Here is a 24488-nt window from a genome sequence, read left to right as displayed (position 1 = left end):
TGTGACCACTGATGAGTTTTCCAAATTTGCTGGCATATTGAGTGCAGCACTTTCACAGCATCAACTTTTATGATTTGAAATCCTAAAAGATTTGAAATCCTGTCCAACTCTTTGTGAGCCCATGGACTATACAGTTCATGGAGTTCTCCAGGTCAGAATACTGCAGTGGGTAGATTTTTCCCTTCTCCAGCGGATCTTCTCAACCCAGGAATCAAACTGGAGTCTCCTACAATGTGGGGGGATTCTTTACGAACTGAGCTATGAGGGAAACCCCACTAAGTATGTATCAGTTCAGTCTCGCACGCCAGGCCTCCCTGTTCATCACCAATTCCCGGAGTTTATACAAACTCATGTCCATCAATTTGGTGATGCCATCCAGCCATCTCATCCTCCGTCTTCTCCTTCTCCTCTTCACCCCAACCCTCCCAGCATCAGGGTCTTTTCCAATGAGTCAACATTTCGCAAGAGGTGGCCAAAGTATTGGAGTTTCAGCTTCAGCATCAGTTCTTCCAATGAACACCCGGGACTGATCTCCTTTAGGATGAACTGATTGGATCTCCTTGCAGTCCAAGGGACTCTCAAGAGTCTTCTCCAACACCACACTTAAAAAGCATCAAGTATTCCGTGCTCTTCTTTCTTCACAGTCCTATTCTCACATCCATACATGACCACTGGAAAAACCATAGGCTTGACTAGATGGACCTTTGTTGGCCAAGTAATGTCTCTGCTTTTTAATATGCTATCTAGGTTGGTCATAACTTTCCTTCCAAGGAGTAAGCATCTTTTAATTTCATGGCTGCAATCACCATCTGCAGTGATTTTGGAGTCGCAAACAATAGAGTCTGACACTGTTTCCACTGTTTCCCCATATATTACCCATGAAGTGATGGGACCAGATGCCATGATCTTGGTCTTCTGAATGTTGAGCTTTAAGCCAACTTTTTCACTCTCCTCTTTCACTTTCATCAAGAGGCTCTTTAGTTCTTAACTTTCTGCCTTAAGGGTGGTGTCATCTGTATATCTGAGGTTACTGATATTTCTCCTGGCAATCTTGATTCCAGCTTGTGCTTCCTCCAGCCCAGTGTTTCTCATGATGTACTCTGCATATAAATTAAATAAGCAGGGTAACAATATACAGCCTTGAGGTACTCCTTTTCCTATTTGGAACCAGTCTGTTGTTCCATGTCCACTTCTAGCTGTTGTTTCCTGATCTGCATATAGGTTTCTCAAGAGGCAGGTCTGGTATCCCCATCTCCTTTAGAATTTTCCACAGTTTATTGTGATCCATACAGTCAGAGGCTTTGGCTTAGTCAATAAAAAAGAAATACATGTTTTCTGGAACTCTCTTGCCTTATCGATGATCCAACAGGTGTTGGCAGTTTGATCTCTGGTTCCTCTGCCTTTTCTAAAACCAGATTGAACATCTGGAAGTTCACGGTTCATGTTTTGCTGGAGCCTGGCTTGGAGAATTTTGAGCATCACTTTACTAGAGTGTGAGATGAGTGCAATTGTTCATTAGTTTGAGCAATCTTTGGCATTGCTTTTCTTTGGGATTGGCAAGAAAACTGACCTTTTCCAGTCCTGTAGCCACTGCTGAGTTTTCAAAATTTTCTGGTATATTGATTGCAGCACTTTCACAGCATCATCTTTCAGTATTTGAAACAGCACAACTGGAATTCCATCACGTCCACTAGCTTTGTTTGCAGTGATGCTTTCTAAGGCCCACTTGACTTCACATTCCAGGATGTCTGACTGTAGGTGAGTAAGTGATCACACCATTGTGATTATCTGGGTTGTGAAGATTTTTTTTGTACAGTTCTGTGTATTCTTGCCATTTCTTCTTAATATCTTCTGCTTCTGTTAGGTCCATACTATTTCTGTCCTTTATCAAGCCCATCTTTGCATGAAATGTTCCCTTGATATCTCTAATTTTCTTGAAGAGATCCCTAGTCTTTCCCATTCTGTTGTTTCCCTCTATTTCTTTGCACTGATCGCTTAGGAAAGCTTTCTTATCTCTCCTCGCTATTTTTTGGAACTCTGCATTCAGATGTTTATATCTTTCCTTTTCTCCTTTGCTTTTTGCTTCTCTTCTTTTCACAGCTATAGGTAAGGCCTCCTAAGACAGCCATTTTGCTTTTGTGTGTGTGTGTGTGTGTGTGTGTGTGTGTGTGTGTTTTTACCACCATGGGGATGGTCCTGATCTCTGTCTCCTGTTCAATGTCATGAACCTCTGTCCATAGTTCATCTGGTACTCTGTCGATCAGATCTAGTCCCTTAAATTTATTTCTCACTTCCATTGTATAATCATAAAGGATTTTATTTAGGTCATACCTGAATGGTCTAGAGGTTTTCCTTACTTTCTTCAGTTTAAGGAGGAGAGGCTGTTCTTTGCTGGAGCAGCCGTGAAGAGATAGCCCACACCCAAGGTAGAAAAACCCAAATAAGATGATAGGTGTTGCAAGAGGGCATCAGAGGGCAGACACACTGAAACAATAATCACAGAAAAGTAGCCAATATGATCACATGGACCACAGCCTTGTCTAATTCAATGAAACTAGCCATGCTATGTGGGGCGACCCAAGACGGATGGGTCATGGTGGAGAGGTCTGACAGAATGTGGTCCACTGGAGAAGCGAATGCCAAACCACTTCAGTACGCTTGCCTTGAGAACCCAATGAACACTATGAAAAAGCAACATGATAGGATACTGAAAGAGGAACTCCCCAGGTCGGTAAGTGCCCAATATGCTACTGGAGATCAGTGGAGAAAAAAAAATGAAGGGATGAACCCAAAGCAAAAACAACACCCACTTGTGGATGTGACTGGTGACAGAAGCAAGGTCCGATGCTGTAAAGAGCAATATTGCATAGGAACCTGGAATGTTAGGTCCATGAATCAAGGCAAATTGGAAGTGGTCAAACAGGAGATGGCAAGAGTGAACATCGACATTCTAGGAGTCAGAAAACTAAAATGGACTGGAATGGGTGAATTTAACTCAGATGAACATTATATCTACTACTGTGGGCAGGAATCCCTTAGAAGAAATGGAGTAGCCATCATGGTCAACAAAAGAGTCTGAACTGCAGTACTTGGATGCAATCTCAAAAATGACAGAATGATCTCTGTTCTTTCCAAGGCAAACCATTCAATATCACAGTAATCCAAGTCTATGCCCCAACCAGTAATGCTGAAGAAGCTGAAGTTGAACGGTTCTATGAAGACCTACAAGACCTGTTAGAACTAACACCCCAAAAAAGATGTCCTTTTCATTATAGGGGACTGGAATACAAAAGTTGGAAGTCAAGAAACACCTGGAGTAACAGGCAAATTTGGCCTTGGAGTATAGAATGAAGCAAGGCAAAGGCTAATAGAGTTTTGCCAAGAGAACGCACTGGTAATAGCAAACATCGTCTTCCAACAACACAAGAGAAAACTCTACACATGGACATCACCAGATGGTCAATGCTGAAATCAGATTGATTATATTCTTTGCAGGCAAAGATGGAGAAGCTCTATACAGTCAGCAAAAACAAGACCGGGAGCTGACTATGGCTCAGATCATGAACTCCTTATTGCCAAATTCAGACTTATGTATGTATCAGTTCAGTTCAGTTCAGTCGCTCAGTCATGTCCGACTCTTTGCAGCCCCATGAATCACAGCACGGCAGGCCTGCCTGTCCTTCACCAACTCCCGGAGTTCACTCACACTCAAGTCCATCGAGTTAGTGATGCCATCCAGCCGTCTCATCCTCTGTCATCCCCTTCTCCTCCTGCCCCCAATCCCTCCCAGCATCAGTCTTTTCCAATGAGTTGACTCTTTGCATGAGGTGGCCAAAGTACTGGTGTTTCAGCTTTAGCATCATTCCTTCCAAAGAACACCCAGGAGTGATCTCCTTTAGAATGGACTGGTTGGATCGCCTTGCAGTCCAAAGGACTCTGAAGGGTCTTCTCCAACACCACACTTCAAAAGCATCAATTCTTCAGTGTTCAGCTTTCTTCACAGTCCAACTCTCACATCCATACATGACCAGTGCAAAAACCATAGCCTTGACTAGACGGACCTTTGTTGGCAAAGTAATGTCTCTGCTTTTCAATATGTTACCTAGGTTGGTCATATTTTCTTCAAAGGCATAAGGGCCTTTTAATTTCATGGCTGCAGTCACCATCTGCCGTGATTTTGGAGCCCACAGAAATAAAGTCTGACACTGTTTCCACTCTTTCCCCATCTATTTCCCATGAAGTGATGGGACCAGATGCCATGATCTTCATTCTCTGAATGTTGAGCTTTAAGCCAACTTTTTCACTCCTGTCTTTCAATCTCATCAAGAGGCTTTTTAGTTTTTATTCACTTTCTGCCATAATGGTGGTGTCATCTGCATGTCTGAGGTTATTGATATTTCTCCTGGCAATACTGATTCCAGCTTTTGCTTCTTCCAGCCCAGGGTTTCTCATGATGTACTCTGCATATAAGTTAAATAAGCAGGGTGACAATATACAGCTCTGATGTACTTCTTTTCCTATTTGGAACCAGTCTATGGTTCCATGTCCAGTTCCAACTGTTGCTTCCTGACCTGCATATAGGTTTCTCAAGAGGCAGGTCAGGTGGTCTGGTATTCCCATCTCTTTCAGAATTTTCCACAGTTTATTGTGATCCAAAAAGTCAAAGGCTATGGCATAGTCAATAAAGCAGACATAGATGTTTTTCTGGAACTCTCTCGCCTTTTCAATGAACCAGCGGATGTTGGCAATTGATCTCTGATTCCTCTGCTTTTTCTAAAATTAGCTTGAACATCTGGAAGTTCACGTTTCACATATTGCTGAAGCCTGGCTTCAAGAATTTAGAGTGTTACTTTACTAGTGTGTGAGATGAGTGCAATTATGTGGTAGTGTGAGCATTCTTTGGCATTGCCTTTCTTTGGGATTGGAATGAAACTGACCTTTTCCAGTCCTGTGGCCACTGCTGAGTTTTCCAAATTTGCTTGCATATTGAGTGCAGCACTTTCACAGCATCATCTTCCAGAATCTGAAATAGCTCAACTAGAATCCCATCACCTCCACTAGCTTTGTTCATAATGATGCTTCCTAAACCCACTTGCCTTCACATTCCAGGATGTCTGGCTCTAGGTGAGTGATCATACCGTCGTGATTATATTCATCATGAAAATCTTTTTTGTACAGTTCTTCTCTGTATTCTTGCCACCTCTTCTTAATATCTTCTGCTTCTGTTAGGTCTATATCATTTCTGTCTTTTATCAAGCCAATCTTTGCATGAAATGTTTCCTTCCTATCTCTAATTTTCTTGAAGTGATCTCTACTCTTCCCCATTCTTGTGTTTTCCTCTGTTTCTTTGCATTGATCGCTGAGGAAGGCTTTCTTATCTCTTTTTGCTATTCTTTGGAACTCTGCATTCAGATGCTTATATCTTTTCTTTTCTCCTTTGCTTATTTTCACAGCTATTTGTAAGGCCTCCCCAGGCAGCCATTTTGCTTTTTTGCATTTCTTTTCCATGGGATGATCTTGAACCCTGTCTCCTGTACAATGTCACGAACCTCAGTCCATAGTTCATCAGGCACTCTATCAGATTTAGTCCCTTAAATCTATTTCTCACTTCCACTGTATAATCATAAGGGATTTGATTTAGGTCATACCTGAATGGTCTAGTGGTTTTCCCTACTTTCTTCAATTTAAGAATGAATTTGGCAATAAGAGTTTATGATCTGAGCCACAATCAGCTCCCGGTCTTGTTTTTGCTGACTGTATAGAGCTTCTCCATCTTTGCCTGCAAAGAATATAATCAATCTGATTTCTGTGTTGACCATCTGGTGATGTCCATGTGTAGAGTCTTCTCTTGTGTTGTTGGAAGATGATGTTTGCTATGACCAGTGCATTCTCTTGGCAAAACTCTATTAGCCTTTGCCTTGCTTCATTCTATACTCTAAGGCCAAATTTGCCTGTTACTCCAGGTGTTTCTTGACTTCCAACTTTTGTATTCCAGTCCCCTATAATGAAAAGGACATCTTTTTTGGGGTGTTAGTTCTAACAGGTCTTGTAGGTCTTCATAGAACCGTTCAACTTCAGCTTCTTCAGCATTACTGGTTGGGGCATAGACTTGGATTACTGTGATATTGAATGGTTTGCCTTGGAAAGAACAGAGATCATTCTGTCATTTTTGAGATTGCATCCAAGTACTGCAGTTCAGACTCTTTTGTTGACCATGATGGCTACTCCATTTCTTCTAAGGGATTCCTGCCCACAGTAGTAGATATAATGTTCATCTGAGTTAAATTCACCCATTCCAGTCCATTTTAGTTTTCTGACTCCTAGAATGTCGATGTTCACTCTTGCCATCTCCTGTTTGACCACTTCCAATTTGCCTTGATTCATGGACCTAACATTCCAGGTTCCTATGCTCTTTACAGCATCAGACCTTGCTTCCATCATCAGTCACTTCCACAGCTGGGTATTGTTTTTGCTTTGGCTCCATCCCTTCATTCTTTCTGGAGTTATTTATCCACTGATCTCCAGTAGCATATTGGGCACTTACCGACCTGGGGAGTTCCTCTTTCAGTATCCTATCATTTTGCCTTTTCATAGTGTTCATGGGGTTCTCAAGGCAAGAAGTGGTTTGGCATTCCCTTCTCCAGTGGATCACATTCTGTCAGACCTCTCCACCATGACAGCACATATTGGTGGCCCCACAGGGCATGGCTTAATTTCATTGAGTTAGACAAGGCTGTCATCTTAGTGTGATTAGAATGTGTGTCTGCCCTCTGATGCCCTCTTGCAACACTCACTGTCTTGGGTTTCTCTTACCTTGGACGTGGGATATCTCCTCATGGCTGCTCCAGCAAAGTGCAGCTGCTGCTCCTTACCTTGGACGAAGGGTATCTCCCCACCGCCACGCCTCCTGACCTTGAAGTGGAGTAGCTCCTCTAGGCTCTCCTGCACCCCCTCCCTCTTAGACCTCCCTCACACTCTCCCCATACCACCCTTCTAGGTTATAACAGAGCACCAAGCTGAGCTCTTTGTAGTATATAGCAGCTTCACACTAGCTATCTGTTTTACAAATGGTAGCTTATATATGTCAATCCCAATCTCCCAGTTCATGCCACCGTTACCTTCCCGTACTGTGTCCATGTCTGTTCTTTATCTGCATCTCTATTCCTGCCCTGCAAATAAGTTTATCTATACCGTTTTTCTAGATTCCATGAGCGAGTGAGTAAGTGTTGCTCGGTCATGTCTAACTCTTTGTGACTCCATGGACCTATAGAGTCCATGGATTTCTCTAGGCTAGAATAATGGAGTGCGTAACCTTCACCTTCTCCAGGGGATCTTCCCAATCCAGGGTTCAAATCCAGGTCTCCCACATTGCAGGCAGATTCTTTACCAGCTCAGCCACTAGGGAAGCCTTTCCTCTTGTCCACATATATGCATTAATATACTACATTTGTTTTTCTCTTTCTGACTTACTTCATTTTGTATGACAAACTCTGGATCCATCCATATCTCTACAAACAACCCAATTTTGTTACTTTTAGTGGTTGAGTAATATTTCATTGTGTATATGTACCACATCTTTATCCATTCATCTGTTGATGGGCATTTAGGTTGCTTCCATGCCCTGACCATTGTAAATAATGCTGCAGTGAGCACTGAGATGCTTGTGTCTTTTCGAATTATGATTTTCTCAGGGGATATGCTCAGTAGTGGAATTGCTGGGTCATATGGTAATTCTAGTTTTAGATTTTAAAGGAACCTCCATGCTGTTCTCCATAGTGGCTGTAATTATTTACATTTCCACCAAGAGTGAAATGACATGATTAGATATGGGTTTCAAAAAGTTAATTCTGGCTTTATTAACAAAAAATTTAGAAGAAGCCTGTACCTGAGAGGGTACAACTTTAGAAGTTGTTGCAAAGGATGATAAAAGATTGTCTAAGGGATGGAGAGAGTGAATAGATATAACTACTTGGAAGTGAGAAGTAAGCAGAGAGGGAAGATTCTTGGGTGACATCAATTTTTATTTCTGGTTTATTATTATCAGTTACTGTTTCATTTCTGTGACAGGAATTGTTCTGTGTTGCCAGGCATATAGTTAAGGTCATAAAGTTGTCCTTGAAAAGAGCTTACAGTCACAGAAGGAAATTTATTCATTCACATTGTTTTTTTTAAAAAAAAAAAAGAATTTTGAATGGTCATCATATATTGATTTTGATATACTTACAATAATATACAGAAAGTAGATTATGCATTTTCCAAACATCCTTATCTTGCCTTGCTGCAGATCAGATTAACACTTTCTTCACAGTTGACTACTTTTCCTTATTCTAATTTTTATCTTCTCTAGCCAGTTAGATAGCTCTAAAACTGTCCAATATGGCCATGTTATTTTTTTGTTGGTGTATTTACTTCCACTTTTTATCTGCTTCATCATACCTATGATTCTCTATGTTTAATAATTTCACCATTGTAACCAATATCTCCCATGACTACAAGCATATTTTTATTGTCTATAGTTTGCCTTTGCTCCTCTTTGATGGAACTAAAGATCTTATTTCTTTTGGTCATATTTTTTTAAAACAAGATCATTTGGAGGAGATGGCGTGATGATTCAAGGAATCTTCCTACTTATTTCAATTCCAAAACATTGATACAGGATTAAGCAATAGTGCTCCTAACCCTTCAGGTTCAACTCAGAAATCTGAAATTGAGTGCTATATATTTGAAAGACTATGTTTGAGGTTGCTATATAAATTTGGTCAGATACTACTGTTAAGATATCCTGTAACAATTGTTGAATCTCAAAATAATTGTCTCAGAGCAATTTATTCAGTTTTGCCTTTAGGAATGAGAGCAAATGGGAAGAGGTCAAACGGGTACTCATTTTAAAGAACTAAGTCCTGCGGGGGGTTGTCCAGGATGACCTATCCATGACTTGGCTATAAAGGTGCAGACACCTATATTAAATGCATGTCTGAATTTTCCTCAACAATTTGCATGTTATTACACCCTCCTTGTGGTATGATAAAGCCACTACAGTTAGTGTTGTAGTTATTTATCTTTCTGGGACTGTTTTGAGAAAAAATGATTCTATATATAAATATAGAATAGAGTAGGGGAGTATTACGTACTGGATTCTCTTAATTCATTTCAAAGCTATGATTTTTTGAGATAGTCATTCTGTAACATTTATATTGAAATATAATTAACTAAAAATGTGTTATTTTTAAGTGTACAGTAAGTGACTCAGTTATATATATATATATATATATATATATATATATATATATGGTGTTTTCAGATTTTTTTTCCATTATAGGTTATAAGATAGTGACTATAGGTCTCTGCTATATAGCATGTCCTTGTTTAGTAGTTATATGTTAATCTCAAATTCCTAATTTATTCCTTCCACCACCAATATCCACTTTGGTAACAATAAGTTTATTTTCTATATCTGTAAGTCAATTTCTGTTTTGTAAATAAGTTCATTTGTATCATTATTTTATATTTCACATATCAATGATGTCATATGACATTTATCTGTGTGATGTACTTCACTTAATGTGGTAATATCTAGATCCACCTACCCTGCTGCAAATGGTATTAAGAATGTCGTCCTGATTCTGCCATTGTCCTCTCCACACAGTGAGCCCCAGCCAATCTGCCCACTCAGGAAGTCCTCCAATATTTCAAGAAGGATCTCTGGACTAGTTGCGGGCACTGCAGGGTCAGCTCAGACTGAGATCTGGTCTTAACTCCAGCTTGTACTTGCCCCAAAATTCCACAATTTCCCCCAAAGTCCACAGTCTCAGGCTATTTGTGGGGATTTAATCCCTGCACTTGTGGCTGCAGGAGTACATTCCCTTCATCTTTGCTCACACAGCTCCCTGGTGTCCTGCTTTGGTTTTGAGTTCACCTCTGCTTGTAGGTTGTCCGCCAGTGCCTGTTCCCAGCCCAAACAAGAGGAAGCAAAAGTAGTGGCTTATGAGGGCTCACTTCCTCAGTAGGGCTGGGGAAAGAGAAGGGGTATGCAAGACAAAATTGGAGTGTGTGGGGAGTGTCTGCTGTGACTGAGGCCTACAGGAAGTTGCTATAGTCTGCGACTGGTCATGTGCTCTTCCAGGGGAATTGGCCTGTGTTGTGTGTCCCTTGGGAGAACCAAGCAGACTAGGATCACAGGAAGGTGTGGGCAGTAACCTGTGCCTACCTTTAGCTTGGTGGCAGCTGCTCCCTCTGGGGTTGGGACTACAGCAAAATCATTTGTTCCCAGCCTCAGGACCTTGCCCTGGTTTGGCACTGGCCAGTGGATTTGTGTTCTCCCCTCTGGGATCATAAACTGCAGTCACCTCTAGTTCTGCCTTTGGCTCTCTTGCTGGCTTTGCCCAGGCATATCTACCTCTGGGGTTAGGCAGGTTACACCATTGCTCATCCCACTTATGGCATTTGAGTGAAGGCAAGTTCTTTCAATCTGTGATCATGGAAAGTTAGCTGATCTCTGAGGCAACGATGTCTTGCCTCTATGGGAAGCCCAGGATTTTCCCTGGACTCCCTCAGCTGTTACAGAGTCCAAGCTCACTCTGCTCACCGCTCAACAGGCCAGTGAATCTGAGAGATGAAGTGTTGAGGCAAGGAATACGACTTTATAGGGGAAAGCCAGCTGACTGAGAAGATGGTGGACTAATGCCTCAAAGTAACTATCTTTGCGGGGTCTGGATGCCAGGTTTTTTATAGAGGCAGAGAGAGAAGCAATGAGGTACTAAAGTCAAAAGGCATAATAGAGAGGGAGAGGCAGTGAGGAAGTAAAGTAAAAAGGGTCTTCAGTCTTACAAAACATTTCTGAAAAGGGTCAGCCTTTGGAAAGTGTGTGCTAATCTCTTCTATTCACAGGTGGGCAGTGTCAAACAACCTGTCTATAAGCTGAACAAAGGCAGTTTAGTTCACAATCAGGCAGAGGGGCAGGGTCCTTTGAGGCAGGCCAATATATAAGATCATAATAATAAAAGCGACAGCAAGTCAAAGAAACAGTTCCAATATGGAGTCAGAATTGGCTTCTTTTCTGCAGTAGTACTAGTCCTTTCAGAATATGTTCATGGCATTCAACCCCTGTCCTTTCATTGGGGTCCAACCCCAAAAGCCTGACCCTCAGCACTCAGCCCCCACTCACCACAGTGGGCATGCAAACAGTGTCTAGGCTGGGAAGTGCTGGTTAATAGTAATCTCTGTGGTGATTTCCCTCTGTTTTGCCTTCTTAACACCTGTTGCTGCAATCTTGTCTGAGGTTCTGAAGCTCCTCTCTATCCCTGCCCATGAAGTGGTTTCTGAGTGTGCGGGTACTTTTCTGCCCTCATTGATCCCTCTCCAGGGAGCAGGTCCCCATTCCAAAATCCTTTGTCTTATTTTTTTAATCTTTATCTTTGTCCTACTTTATTCTGAGGAGATTGGCTTGCCTTTTCAGAAGTCTGGGGTCTTCTGCCAAGATTCAGAAGGTTTTCTGTAAGAACTGTTCCACAATCAGATATACTTTTAATGTATTTGTGGGGAGGAAGTTGATCTCCCATCTTACTCCTCCACCATCTTGAAAGTCCTCTCCTGCAAATGGCGTTATTTCACCCTTTTTATGGCCGAGTAGTAATCCATTGTATAATTGTACTACATCTTCTTTATCTATTCTTATGTCTATGCACATTTAGGTTACTTCCATGTATCAGCTATTATCAATAGTGCTTCAGTGAATATTGGTGTGAGTATCTTTTCAAATTATGGTTTTTTCTGGACATATACCCAGGAGTTGGGTTGTGGAATCATATGGTAGTTTTTTGTTTTTTTTTTAAGTTTTTTAAGGATCTCCATACTGTTTTCTATAGTGAGTGTACCAATTTATATTCCTACTGACAACTGTAGGAGGGTTCCCTTTTCCCCACACTCTCTCCAGCATTTATTATCTGTAGACTTTTTAATGACAGCCATTCTGACTGGTGTGAGGTGATACCTCATTGTAGTTTGGATTTACATTTCTCTAATAATTAGCAATGCTGGGCATCTTTTCATGTGCCTGTTGGTCATCTGTATGTTTTATTTGGAGAAATGTCTACTTATATTTTCTGCCCATTTTTAGATTGGATTTTTTTAATGTTGAAATGTATGAGCTATTTACATATTAGTTTCTTATTAGTCATATTTTTGCAAATGTTTTATTCCATTCACAAGGTTGTGTTTTGATTTGTTTCTGGTTTCCTTTGCTGGGCAAAAACTTTTAAGTTTAATTAGGTCCCATTTGTTTATTTTTGCTTTAATTTTGTTACTCTGGGAGACAGAACCAAAAAACTACTGCTGTGATTTATGTTAAAGAGTGTTCTGCCTACTTTTTTCCTCTAGGGGTTTTAGCATATCCAGTCTTATATTTAGGTGTTTAATACATTTTGAGTTTATTTTTGTATATGATGCTAGAGAATATTTAAATTTCATTGCTTTCCCTCTAGCTCTAGTTTTCCCAGCACTATGTACTGAAGAGACTGTCTTTTCTCCATTGTATATTCTCGTTTCCTTTGTTATAGTTTACTTGACCATAAGTGAGTGGATTAATTTCTGGGCTTTCTATCCTGTTTCACTGACCCATATTTCTGCTTTTGTGCAAGTACTAAGTATAGACTGAAGTCAGTGAACCAGATTCCTCCAACACTGTTCTATGTCAAGACTCTTTTGGCTATTTGGGGTCTTTTTGTTTCCATAAAAATTTTAAAGTTTTTTGTTCTAATTCTATAAAAAATTCCATTGGTAGTCTGAGGGGGATCTCATTGAATCTATAGATTGCCTTGGGTAGTATGGTTATTTTAAGAATATCGATTTCTCCAACCAAAAGTTTGGTAGAAATTTCTGCCTATTTCTTTTGCCTTCAATTTATTTTATCAGTGTTTTCAGTGTCTTACACTGTTCAGAATTCAGGTCTTTTGCATCCTTGGGTAGGTTAGATGCCAATAAAATACCAAACTGTAACAGACATTCCTTCCTCTAGGCATTTCTAATCCATAGTAATGCAAAAATAATTATTTTTAATAATTTTATTTTTATTTTATTATTAGTTAAAATTTTAACTAATTTTTATTTTAAGTTAAAAATAGCTAATTATTAATAATTAATTATAAATGCATTCTCAAGATAAAATTTCTCAAAGGACAAGCAAGGCCACCAATCCTCCTGTTTAATGATGGCCAATGACGCAAAGCTAGTGGAGGTGATGGAATTCCAGTTGAGCTGTTTCAAATTCTAAAAGATGATGCTCTGAAAGTGCTGCACTCAATATGCCAGCAAATTTGGAAAACTCACCAGTGGCCACAGGACTGGAAATGGTTAATTTTCATTCCAATTCCAAAGAAAGACAATGCCTAAGAATGCTTAAACTAACACACAATGGCACTCATCTCACTCGCTAGTAAAATAATGCTCAAAATTCTCCAAACCAGGGTTCAGCAATATGTGAACCGTGAACTTCCAGATGTTCAAGCTGGTTTTAGAAAAGTCAGAGGAACAAAAGATCAAATTGCCAACATCTGCTGGATCATCAAAAAAGCAAGAGAGTTCCAGAAAAACATCTACTTCTGCTTTATTGACTATGCCAAAGCATTTGACTGTGTGGATCACAATAAACTGTGGAAAATTCTTCAAGAGATGGGAATACCAGACCACCTGAACTGCCTCTTGAGAAATCTGTATGCAGATAAGGAAGAAACAGTTAGAACAGGACATGGAACAACAGACTGGTTCTAAATAGGAAAAGGAGTATGTCAAGGCTGTATATTGTCAGCCTGCTTATTTAACATCTGTGTAGAGTACATCTTGAGAAATGCTGGGCTGGAGGAAGCACAAGCTGGAATCAAGATTGTCAGGAGAAATATCAATAACCTCAGATACGCAGATGACACCACCCTTATGGCAGAAAGTTAAGAAGAACTAAACAGTCTCTTGATGAAGGTGAAAGTGGAGAGTGAAAAAGTTGGCTTAAAGCTCAACATTCAGAAAACTAAGAGCATGGCATCCAGTCCCATCACTTCATGGAAAATAGATGGAGAAACAGTGGAAACAATGGCTGACTTTGTTTTTTGGGGCTCCAAGGTCACTGCATAGGGGGATTGCAGCCATGAAATTAAAAGACGCTTACTCCTTGGAAGGAAAGTTATAACCAACCTAGACAGTGTATTAAAAAGCAGAGACGTTATTTTGCCAGTGAAGGTCTGTCTAGTCAAGACTATGGTTTTTCCTGTAGTCATGTGTGAATGTGAGAATGGGACTATAAAGAAAGCTGAAAACAGAATTCATGCTTTTGAACTGTGGTGTTGGAGAAGACTCTTGAGAGTCCCTTGGACTGCAAGGAGATCCAACCAGTCTATCCTAAAGGAGATCAGTTCTGAGTGTTCATTGGAAGGACTGATGTTGAAGCTGAAACTCCAATACGTTGGCTACCTGGTTTGAAGAGCTGACTCATTTGAAAAGACCCTGATGCTGGTAAAGATTGAAGGCAGGAGGATAAGGGGGCGACAGAGGATGAGATGGTTGGATGGCATCACCGACTCAATGGACATGAGTTTCAGTAAACTCTGGCAGGTGGTGATGGACAGGGAGGCCTGGTGTGCTGTGGTCCATGGTGCACGAAGAGTCAGACACGACTGAGTGACTGAACTGAACTGAGTCACATTCTATTATACAAAAACTAAAATCTTAATAATAAACTTTCATATACAGAATTATATCAGATGTGAGACAAGGAAAGCTTAGTTAATATAGTATAGTGCCTAAAAGTGTATATTTGCTGTTATATTTAGAGTTGAAATCAAATTCTTATTTTGCTACTGACTCGCTCTATGACTTTAGACCATTTACTGAGCCTTTCTGAGCCTCGCCACTGCTATCTGTAAAGTTATCCTGAGAATTAAGGGAAAGTTTTGTAAAATCCAGATAAAGTGTTTGATAAATGGCAATTATCACTATCAAAGCACCACAGACATGAAGCTTATCCACTACCTAAACTATCAGTCAATTCTAGAAACAGAAATTTATGATGTTTTCAAATATAAATCTTAAATCCTATTAGTTTATCTATGTGGTGCAGAGTGAGATGTTTTTCATTTTCTTATAGGTTTCGAGAAATAGCAAAGGAAGTGAAGCAATTTTAAGGGAACTTTAAATTAATTTGTAATTAACCATTATTTTAACACAGTAAGTTTGAAAATTTTTACTTTATTGTCAAAATCAGTAAGAGAATATTTCAGTCAGTCAGTTCAGTCATTCAGTCATGTCTGACTCTTTGTGACCTCATGAATTGCAGCATGCCACACTTCCCTGTCCATCACTAACTCCTGGAGTTTACCCAAACTCAATGTCCATTGAGTCGGTGATGCCATCCAGCCATCTCATCCTCTGTCATCCCTTTCTCCTCCTGCCCACATCCTTCCCAGCATCAGGGTCTTTTCCAATGAGTCAACTCTTCACATGAGGTGGCCAAAGTACTGGAGTTTCAGCTTCAGCATCAGTCCTTCCAATGAACACCCGGGACTGATCTCCTTTAGGATGGACTGGTTGGATCTCCTTGCAGTCCAAGGGACTCTCAAGAGTCTTCTCCAACACCACACTTCAAAAGCATCAATGCTTCAGCATTCAGCTTTCTTCACAGTCCAATTCTCACATCCATACATGACCACTGCAAAAACCATAGCCTTGACTAGATAGAACTTTGTTGGCAAAGTAATGTCTCTGCTTTTGAATATGCTATCTAGGTTGCTCATAACTTTTCTTCCAAGGAGTAAGCACCTTTTAATTTCATGGCTGCAGTCACCATCTGCAGTGATTTTGGAGCCCCCCCCCCCCAAAATAAAGTCTGACACTGTTTCCAATATTTCCCCATCTATTTCCCATTAAGTGATGGGACCAGATGCCATGATCTTATTTTTCTGAATGTTGAGTTTAAGCCAACACTTTCACTCTCCTCTTTCACTTTCATCAAGAGGCTTTTTTCCTCTTCACTTTCTGCCATAAGGGTGGTGTCATCTGCATGTCTGAGGTTATTGATATTTCTCCAGGCAATCTTGATTCCAGCTTGTGTTTCTTCCAGCACAGCATTTCTCATGATGCACTCTGCATAAAAGTTAAATAAGCAGGGTGACAGTATACAGCCTTGATGTACTCATTTTCCTATTTGGAACTAGTCTGTTGTTCCATGTCCAGTTCTAACTGTTGCTTCCTGACCTGCATACAGATTTCTCAAGAGGCAGGTCAGGTGGTCTGGTATTTCCATCTCTTTCAGAATTTTCCACAGTTTATTGTGATCCACACAGTCAAAGGCTTTGGCATAGTCAATAAAACAGAAATAGACGTTTTTCTGGAACTCTCTTGCTTTTTCAATGATCCAGCGCATGTTGGCAATTTGGTCTCTGTTTCCTCTGCCTTTTCTAAAACCAGCTTGAACATCTGGAAGTTCATGGTTCACGTATTGCTGAAGTCTGGCTTGAAGAATTTTGAGCATTACTTTACATTGCAGCCAAAGATGGAGAAGCTCTATACAGTCAACAAAAACAATACCAGGAGCTGACTGTGGCTCAGATCATGAACACTTTATTGCTAAATTCAGACTGAAATTGAAGAAAGTAGGGAAACACACTAGACCATTCAGGTATGACCTAAATCAAATCCCTTATGATTATACAGTAGAAGTGAGAAATAGATTTAAGGGACTAGATCTTATACGTAGAGTGCCTGATGAACTATGGACTGAGTTTCATGACATTGTACAGGAGACAGGGTTCAAAACCATCCGCATGGAAAAGAAAAGCAAAAAAGCAAAATGCCTGTCTCTGGAGGCCTTACAAATAGCCATGAAAAGAAGCAAAGCAAAAAGCAAAGGAAAAAAGGAAAGATAAAAGCATCTGAATGCAGAGTTCCAAAGAATAGCAAGAAGAGATAAGAAAGCCTTCCTCAGTGATCAATGCAAAGAAATAGAGGAAAACAACAGAATGGGAAAAATTAGAGATCTCTTCAAGAAAATTAGAGATAACAAGGGAATATTTCATGCAAAGATGGGCTTGATAAAGGACAGAAATGGTATGGACCTAACAGAAGCAGAAGATATTAAGAAGAGGTGGCAAGAATACACAGAAGAACTGTACAAAAAAGATCTTCATGACTCAGATAATCACGATGGTGTGATCACTCACCTAGAGCCAGATATCCTGGAATGTAAAGTCAAGTGGGCCTTAGAAAGCATCACTACTAACAAAGCAAGTGGAGGTGATGGAATTCCAGTTGAGCTATTTCAAATCCTGAAAGATGATGTTGTGAAAGTGCTGCACTCAATATGTCAGCAAATTTGGAAAACTCAGCAGTGGCCACAGGACTGGAAAAGGTCAGTTTTCATTCCAATCCCAAAGAAAGGCAATGCCAAAGAATGCTCAAACTACCGCAGAATTACACTCATCTCACACACTTGTACTCTGCATAGAAGTTAAATAAACAGGGTGACAATTTACAGCCTTGACATACTCCTTTTCCTATATGGAACCAGTCTGTTGTTCCATGTCCGGTTTTAACTGTTGCTTCCTAACCTGGATATAGGTTTCTCAAGAGGCAGGTCAGGTGGTCTGGTATTCCCAACTTTTTCAGAATTTTCCACAGTTTATTGTGATCCACACAGTCAAAGGCTTTGTCATAGTCAAAAAAAACAAAAGTAGTTATTTTTCTGGAACTCGCTTGCTTTTTCAATGATCCAGTGGATGTTGGCAATTTGATCTCTGGTTCCTCTGCCTTTTCTAAAACCAGCTTGAACAGAGCTGATAACATTTCACAGTCAAGGCTGTCATATAAACCACACAACTATTCAAATTTTACATGTATTGTGGGCTCATGAGAGATGGGAATACCAAACCACCTGACCTCCCTCTTGAGAAACCTATATGCAGGTAAGGACGCAACAGTTAGAACTGCAGCCCACCAGGCTTCTCCGTTCATGGGATTTTCCAGGCAAGAGTACTGGAGTGGGGTGTCATTATATACATATAAATATGCACATAAATATACATATATACACCTGCAAGCATACATATATAATGTTTTATTTAGTGTGAGCGTTATATCTCTTTTTAACCAGTACAAAATATCCATGCATAACTTAAAAATCCTGTTTTTTACATCTAGTTTTAAATGTACATTTTTTGTATAGGAAAAATGTACTTAAAAACATAAGACATGACAATAACCAGTGAATTGCTTTAGCCCAGCAAACAAAGCTATAATGAATGAAATTTTAAGGATGTTTCAGGGCCATAAGGAATTCGGTTCTACACAGAAGGCTTTATATTATAGAATCAGAACATGAAAATTATATTCCATGGGAAATTTGATCTGTGCATTGACAGTTTTTGATATGCAGCAGCTAAATTATTAGTTCATCAGGTGATTACTATCTTCTAATAGTGTGGTGAAATGTAGTTTATTTTTGACAGTTTAAAGATCTATTTCTATAAATATATGTCTGACATTAACTAGTTTAGTTGAGACATGGTCAATCATAAAACAATTAACTTTATAAACACCCTTTAAAACTATATTGCATTTTGTCTATGTAATAAGAAAGTGAGCTATAAGTTTTAAAATATGCTATTCAAAAACATTATTGAAAACATTATTCAAATACATTCAAATACATATAAATATGTATTTTTTCATGATACATGCTATTATGATACATGCAAGGGAGGTATAAATTAGGGAAAATAAATTACGTATCACTTGTTCCACTATGGAGGAATCCATCAAATCAGATTTTTGCTAAAACAGTTCCCTCAAAATTCTGTATTTTTTTTTACCTCAATTCAATTATTATGAATATAATTTGAATATACTCAAAAATGTTGGCAATAGAAAGACAGTATATTCTGGAAAATGAAAAAAAATTATGGCTAATTTATTTCTTGTATATGACAATTTTAGTAAAAAAATATGAAAAATACATATATGGAATATTGTTTCCAAAAAAGAAATGGTCAAAAAAAAAAAAAAAAAAAAGACCTGAAAGGATTCCTAAACTTTGTCAGTAATGAAATTGTGATTAATACTCTAGAACTTTTATCAAACATTAGTATTCACAATCCTTTATGTGTGTTGAGTATTTTATGTGTCTTCCACAGTGTATTAATATAAGGGATAAAAAATTAAAAAATATTGCCCTCCTTCTGAAGGATGTCATAGTCTATGATAGATATTCTATAGTATGACACTCAGTTCAGTTCAGTTCAGTCGCTCAGTCGTGTCCGACTCTTTGCAACCCCATGAATCGCAGCTCACCAGGCCTCCCTGTCCATCACCAACTCCTAGAGTTCACCCAAACTCATGCCCATCGAGTCGGTGATGCCATCCAGCCATCTATCCTCTGTCGTCCCCTTCTCCTCCTGTCCCCAATCCTTCCCAGCATCAGAGTGTTTTCCAATGAGTCAACTCTTTGCATGAGGTGGCCAAAGTACTGGAGTTTCACCTTTAGCACCAGTCCTTCCAATGAACACCCAGGACTGATCTCCTTTAGGATGGACTGGTTGGATCTCCTTGCAGTCCAAGGGACTCTCAAGAGTCTTCTCCAACACCACACTTCAAAAGCATCAGTTCTTCAGCTCTCAGCTTTCTTCACAGTCCAACTCTCACATCCATACATGACCACGGGAAAAACCATAGACTTGACTAGATGGACCTTTGTTGGCAGAGTAATGTCTCTGCTTTTGAATGTGCTATCTAGGTTGGTCATAACTTTTCTTCCAGGGAGTAAGCATCTTTTAATTTCATGGCTTCAGTCACCATCTGCAGTGATTTTGGAGCTCCAAAAAATAAAATCTGACACTGTTTCTCTGTCTATTTCCCATGAAGTGATGGAACCAGATGCCATGATCTTCGTTTTCTGAATGTTGAGCTTTAAGCCGACTTTTTCACTCTCCTCTTTCACTTTCATCAAGAGGCTTTTTTTGCTCTTCACTTTCTGCCATAAGGGTGGTGTCATCTGCATATCTGAGGTTATTGATATTTCTCCCAGCAATCTTGATTCCAGCTTATGCTTCTTCCAGCCCAGCATTTCTCATGATGTACTCTGCATAAAAGTTAAATAAGCAGGGTGACAACATACAGCCTTGACGTACTCCTTTTCCTATTTGGAACCAGTCTGTTGTTCCATGTCCAATTCTAACTGTTGCTTCCTGATCTATGTATAGGTTTCTCGATGAGCAGGTCAGGTGGTCTGGTATTTCCATGTCTTTCAGAACTTTCCACAGTTTATTGTGATCCACACAGTCAAAGGCTTTGGCATAGTCAATAAATCAGAAATAGATATTTTTCTGGAACTCTCTTGGATGTTGGCAATTTATAAATTATACTTGACAATATTATCATACTAATGTCATATTATGCTAAGTATAATTGGTAGCATAGTAATGGATGCAGATTTTATAATTTACATAGAGGGATAAGACTCTAGGGTTTTGTGTATGGTCCTATGATGTTAATGTCATCCAATTGTGTTTTGCCACGTTAGAACTTTTATGTCTATTAATGGCAGACTAGGTAAGTCAGAACAACCATCTCATTGAGAACAACTGAATAAAAAAGGAATGAAAAACCATTCCAGTATTCTTGCCTCGAGAATCCTGTAAACAATATGATATGAAACTGAAAGATGAATCCCTCAGATCTGCAGCTGTCCAAATTGCTGCTGGGCAAGAGTGGAGAAGTAACTCCAGAAAGAATGAGGAAGCTGAGCCAGATGACACTCAGTTGTGGATGTGTCTGGAGGTGAAAGTAAAGTCTGATGCTGTAAAGAACAATATTGCATAGAAACATGGAAAATAAGTTCCATGAATCAATGTAAATTAGAAGTGGTCAAACAGGAGGTGACAAGACAGAAAATTGACAGAATTTTGCCAAGAGAACACACTGGTCATAGCAAACACCCTCTTTCAACAACAAAAGAGACAACTCTACACATAGGCATCACGAGATAGTCAATACCAGAATCAGATTGATTATATTCTTTTCACTGGAAGATGGGGAATTCCTATACAGTCAGCAAAAACACAATCTGGTATTGACTGTGGCTCAGATCATGAGCTCTTTATTGGAAAACCCAGGCTTAAATTGAAGAAAGTAGGGAAAACCACTGGACCATGAAGTGATGGTGAAAGTCACTCAGTCTTGTCTGACTCTTTGTGATGCCATGGACTATACTGTTCATGGAATTCTCCAGGCCAGAATACTGGAGTGGGTAGCCTTTCCCTTCTCCAGAGGATCTTCTCAACCCAGGGATCAAACCCAGGTCTCCCACATTGCAGGCAGATTCTTTACCAGCTGAGTCACGAGAGAAGCCCAAGAATACTGGAGTGGGTAACTTATCCCTTTTCCAGCGAGTCTTCCTGACTCAGGAATTGAACTGGGGTCTCCTGGATGATTATACAGTGGAGGTGATGAACAGATTCGAGGGATTAGTTCTGGTGGACAGAGTGCCTGAAGAACTATGGGCAGAGGTTCATAACATTGTCCAGGAGGCAGTCACCAAAACCATCCCTCTAAAAAAGAAATGCAGGAAGGCAAAGTGATTCTCCCAGAAGGCTGTAGAAATACTGAGGAAAGAATAGAAGTGAAAGGCAAAGGGGAAAGGGAACAATATACCCAACTGAATGCAGCATTCCAAAGAATAGCAAACAGAGATAAAAAAAGAAAAGTCTTCTCCAGAGAACAATACAAATAAATAGAGGAAGACAAAAACAGGAAAAAATCTAAATAACCTTAGATTATTTACCAAATAATAATGGACCAAGACTTTAAGTCATTTGAAAGTTCTAAAATCTAGTGAGTGGTGAGTAGCAGTGCAGAGAGGAGTAGCATCTCTCTTCTCCCTGACACAGCATTAAAATGAGGAGCAGAGATAAAGTCTCCAACAGAATTGCCCATCCAAAGAGGAAGTTTTTCTGTCACAGGGTCTGGAAAGAAGTCATGAATCAGAGAAAATATTTGGAATGTGTATCAGTTATATTTCAAATAAAGCATGCAAAATGGAATTTGTTATTTGGGTGAGGACAGAGTTGGATAATTATAAACTCCTCATGAAAAATGAAAGCTCAGTCGTGTCCAACTCTTTGCAACCCCATGGACTGTAGCCCACAAGAATGCTCTGTCCATGAAACTCTCCAGGAAAGAATACTGGACTGGGTTGCCATTCCCTTCTACAGAGGATCTTCCTGTCCCAAAGACTGAACCTGAATTTCCTACACTGAATGCAGATTCTTTACCGACAGAGACACCAGGAAAGCCCCCCAATTCCTTATACTAATTATAACCTATTCCTTTGGATGGTTAGCAATGAGTAAAGTCGCTCAGTTTTGTCCATCTCTTTGCAACCCCATGAACTGTAGCCTACCAGACTCCTCCATCCATGGAATTTTCCTGGCAAGAGTACTGGAGTGGGTTCCCATTTCTTTCTCCGGGAGATTTTCAGAACTCAGGGATTGAACCCCACATTGCAGGCAGACTCTCTACCATCAGAGCCACTAAAACAAAAATTCCTTATACTTGGTTTAAACTATTACTAAACATGAGAAAGAATAGGTTATAATTTTGTTTCAAGTATTATGGAAATTTACCTCTAAAACTATTTCTTTAAAGAACATATTGATAATTAACACTGAAATATGTACTTGAGTTTGAAGAGATATTACCAAGTGTTATACACCAAAAGTTCATAAGGATTAGTCTTACAAGGACACTAAGTGTTGATTGGCAAAATGTCAAAATATAATTCTGCAAAAGCAATGCTATAGTGATCTAATGCTCTATAATCTTATTTTATTGTTTAATGCAATGATAGGGTGTTAGAGAATCTAAATGATATTTTAGAATCATCCTCAAGAAAAAGAAATACAATAAGGCCAAGTGGTTTTTTGAGGAGGCCTTATAAATAGCTGCTAAAAAGAGAAGTGAAAGGCAAAGGAGAAAGGGAAAGATATAGCCAACTGAAAGCAGAGTTCCAGAGAATAGAAAGGAGGGATAAGTTTGATGCATGAAGCAGGGCACTCAAAGCCAGTGCTCTGGGACAACCCAGAAGGATGGGGTGGGGAGGGAAGTGGGAGCGGGTTCAGGATGGGAGGACATATGTACACCCATGACTGATTCACATCAGTGTATGGCAAAAACTGCCACAATATTGTAAAGTAATAAGCCTCCAACTAAAATAAATGAATTAATTTAAAAACTAAATTGATTCCTCAAAAACCAAAAAGAAAAAAAAAAAAAAAAGAAAGAAAGCCTTCTTATGTACAGTGGAAAGAAATAGAAGAAGATGATAGAATGGGAAAGTTTAGAGATCTCTTTAAGAAAATTGGAGCTACCAAGGCAATATCTCATGGAAAGATCGGCACAATAAAAGCCAAAAATGGCAAGGACTTATCAGAAGTAAAGATATTAAGAAGAGGTAGCAAGAATACACAGAATAACTGGACAAAAAAAAGCTCTTAATGACCCACATAATCATGATGGTGTGGTCACTCAATGAGAGCCACACATCCTGGACTGTGAAGGCAAGTGGACCTTAGGAAGCATTGCTATGAACAAAGCCAGTGGAGGTGATGGAATTCCAGTTGAGCTATTTCAAATCCTAAAAGATGATGCTGTGAAAGTGCTGCACTCAATATGCCAACAAATTTGGAAAACAGCCTTGGCCACAAGATTGGAAAAGGTCAGTTTTTATTCCAATCCCAAAGAAAGGCAATGCCAAAGAATGTTTAAATTACCATACAATTGCACTCATTTCATGTTAACAAGATTATGCTCAAAATCCTTCAAGCTAGGCTTCAGCAGTAAGTAACAGCATGGACAGCAGGATGGCAGAGTAGGACATATGTTCATGTTCTCCTATGAGAACTAAAAAACTACAAATCAGTTTTGAGCAATCATTGACAGGAGAATTTTGGATCCCAACAAAAAATGATTCCCAGCGTCCAAGGGCAAAAGAGAAGCCCCAGCAAGATGGTAGGAGGGGCAAAATTGCATCTAGAATCAAACTGTATACATGCCAGAGAAGCTCAGAGGGCTCAAACAAAACCTTGTGTGCACCAGGACCCAGAGACCCCACAGACTGAACCAGGCCTGTGTTTGAGAGTCTCCTGCAGAGGTACAGGTCAGCAGTGGCCTGCCACAGGGGCAGGGGCTCTGGTTGCAGCTGATCTGGGTCACGCAGCCTGTGGCACAAGCCCTCTTGGAGGAGTTCGCCATTAACCCCACCATAAAGCTGCCAAGCATATGACCCACAAACTATAGAACAATTATACCAAAAGACATTCTCACACTGTTAAGAAAGTTCTAGGACCCACAATAGATTTCCCAACCTGGGGTTCTGGGCAGGGGACTGAGAACCCCCAAGGAATTTGACCATGGAAGACACTGGGATTTGATTACAGAATTTACACAGGACTGGGGAA

The sequence above is a fragment of the Bos indicus genome, chromosome X, assembly GCF_029378745.1.
Source record: "Bos indicus isolate NIAB-ARS_2022 breed Sahiwal x Tharparkar chromosome X, NIAB-ARS_B.indTharparkar_mat_pri_1.0, whole genome shotgun sequence".
NCBI lineage: Eukaryota > Metazoa > Chordata > Mammalia > Artiodactyla > Bovidae > Bos > Bos indicus.
The sequence above is the reverse complement of the archived record's forward strand: the minus strand, read 5'-3'. Positions refer to the sequence as shown.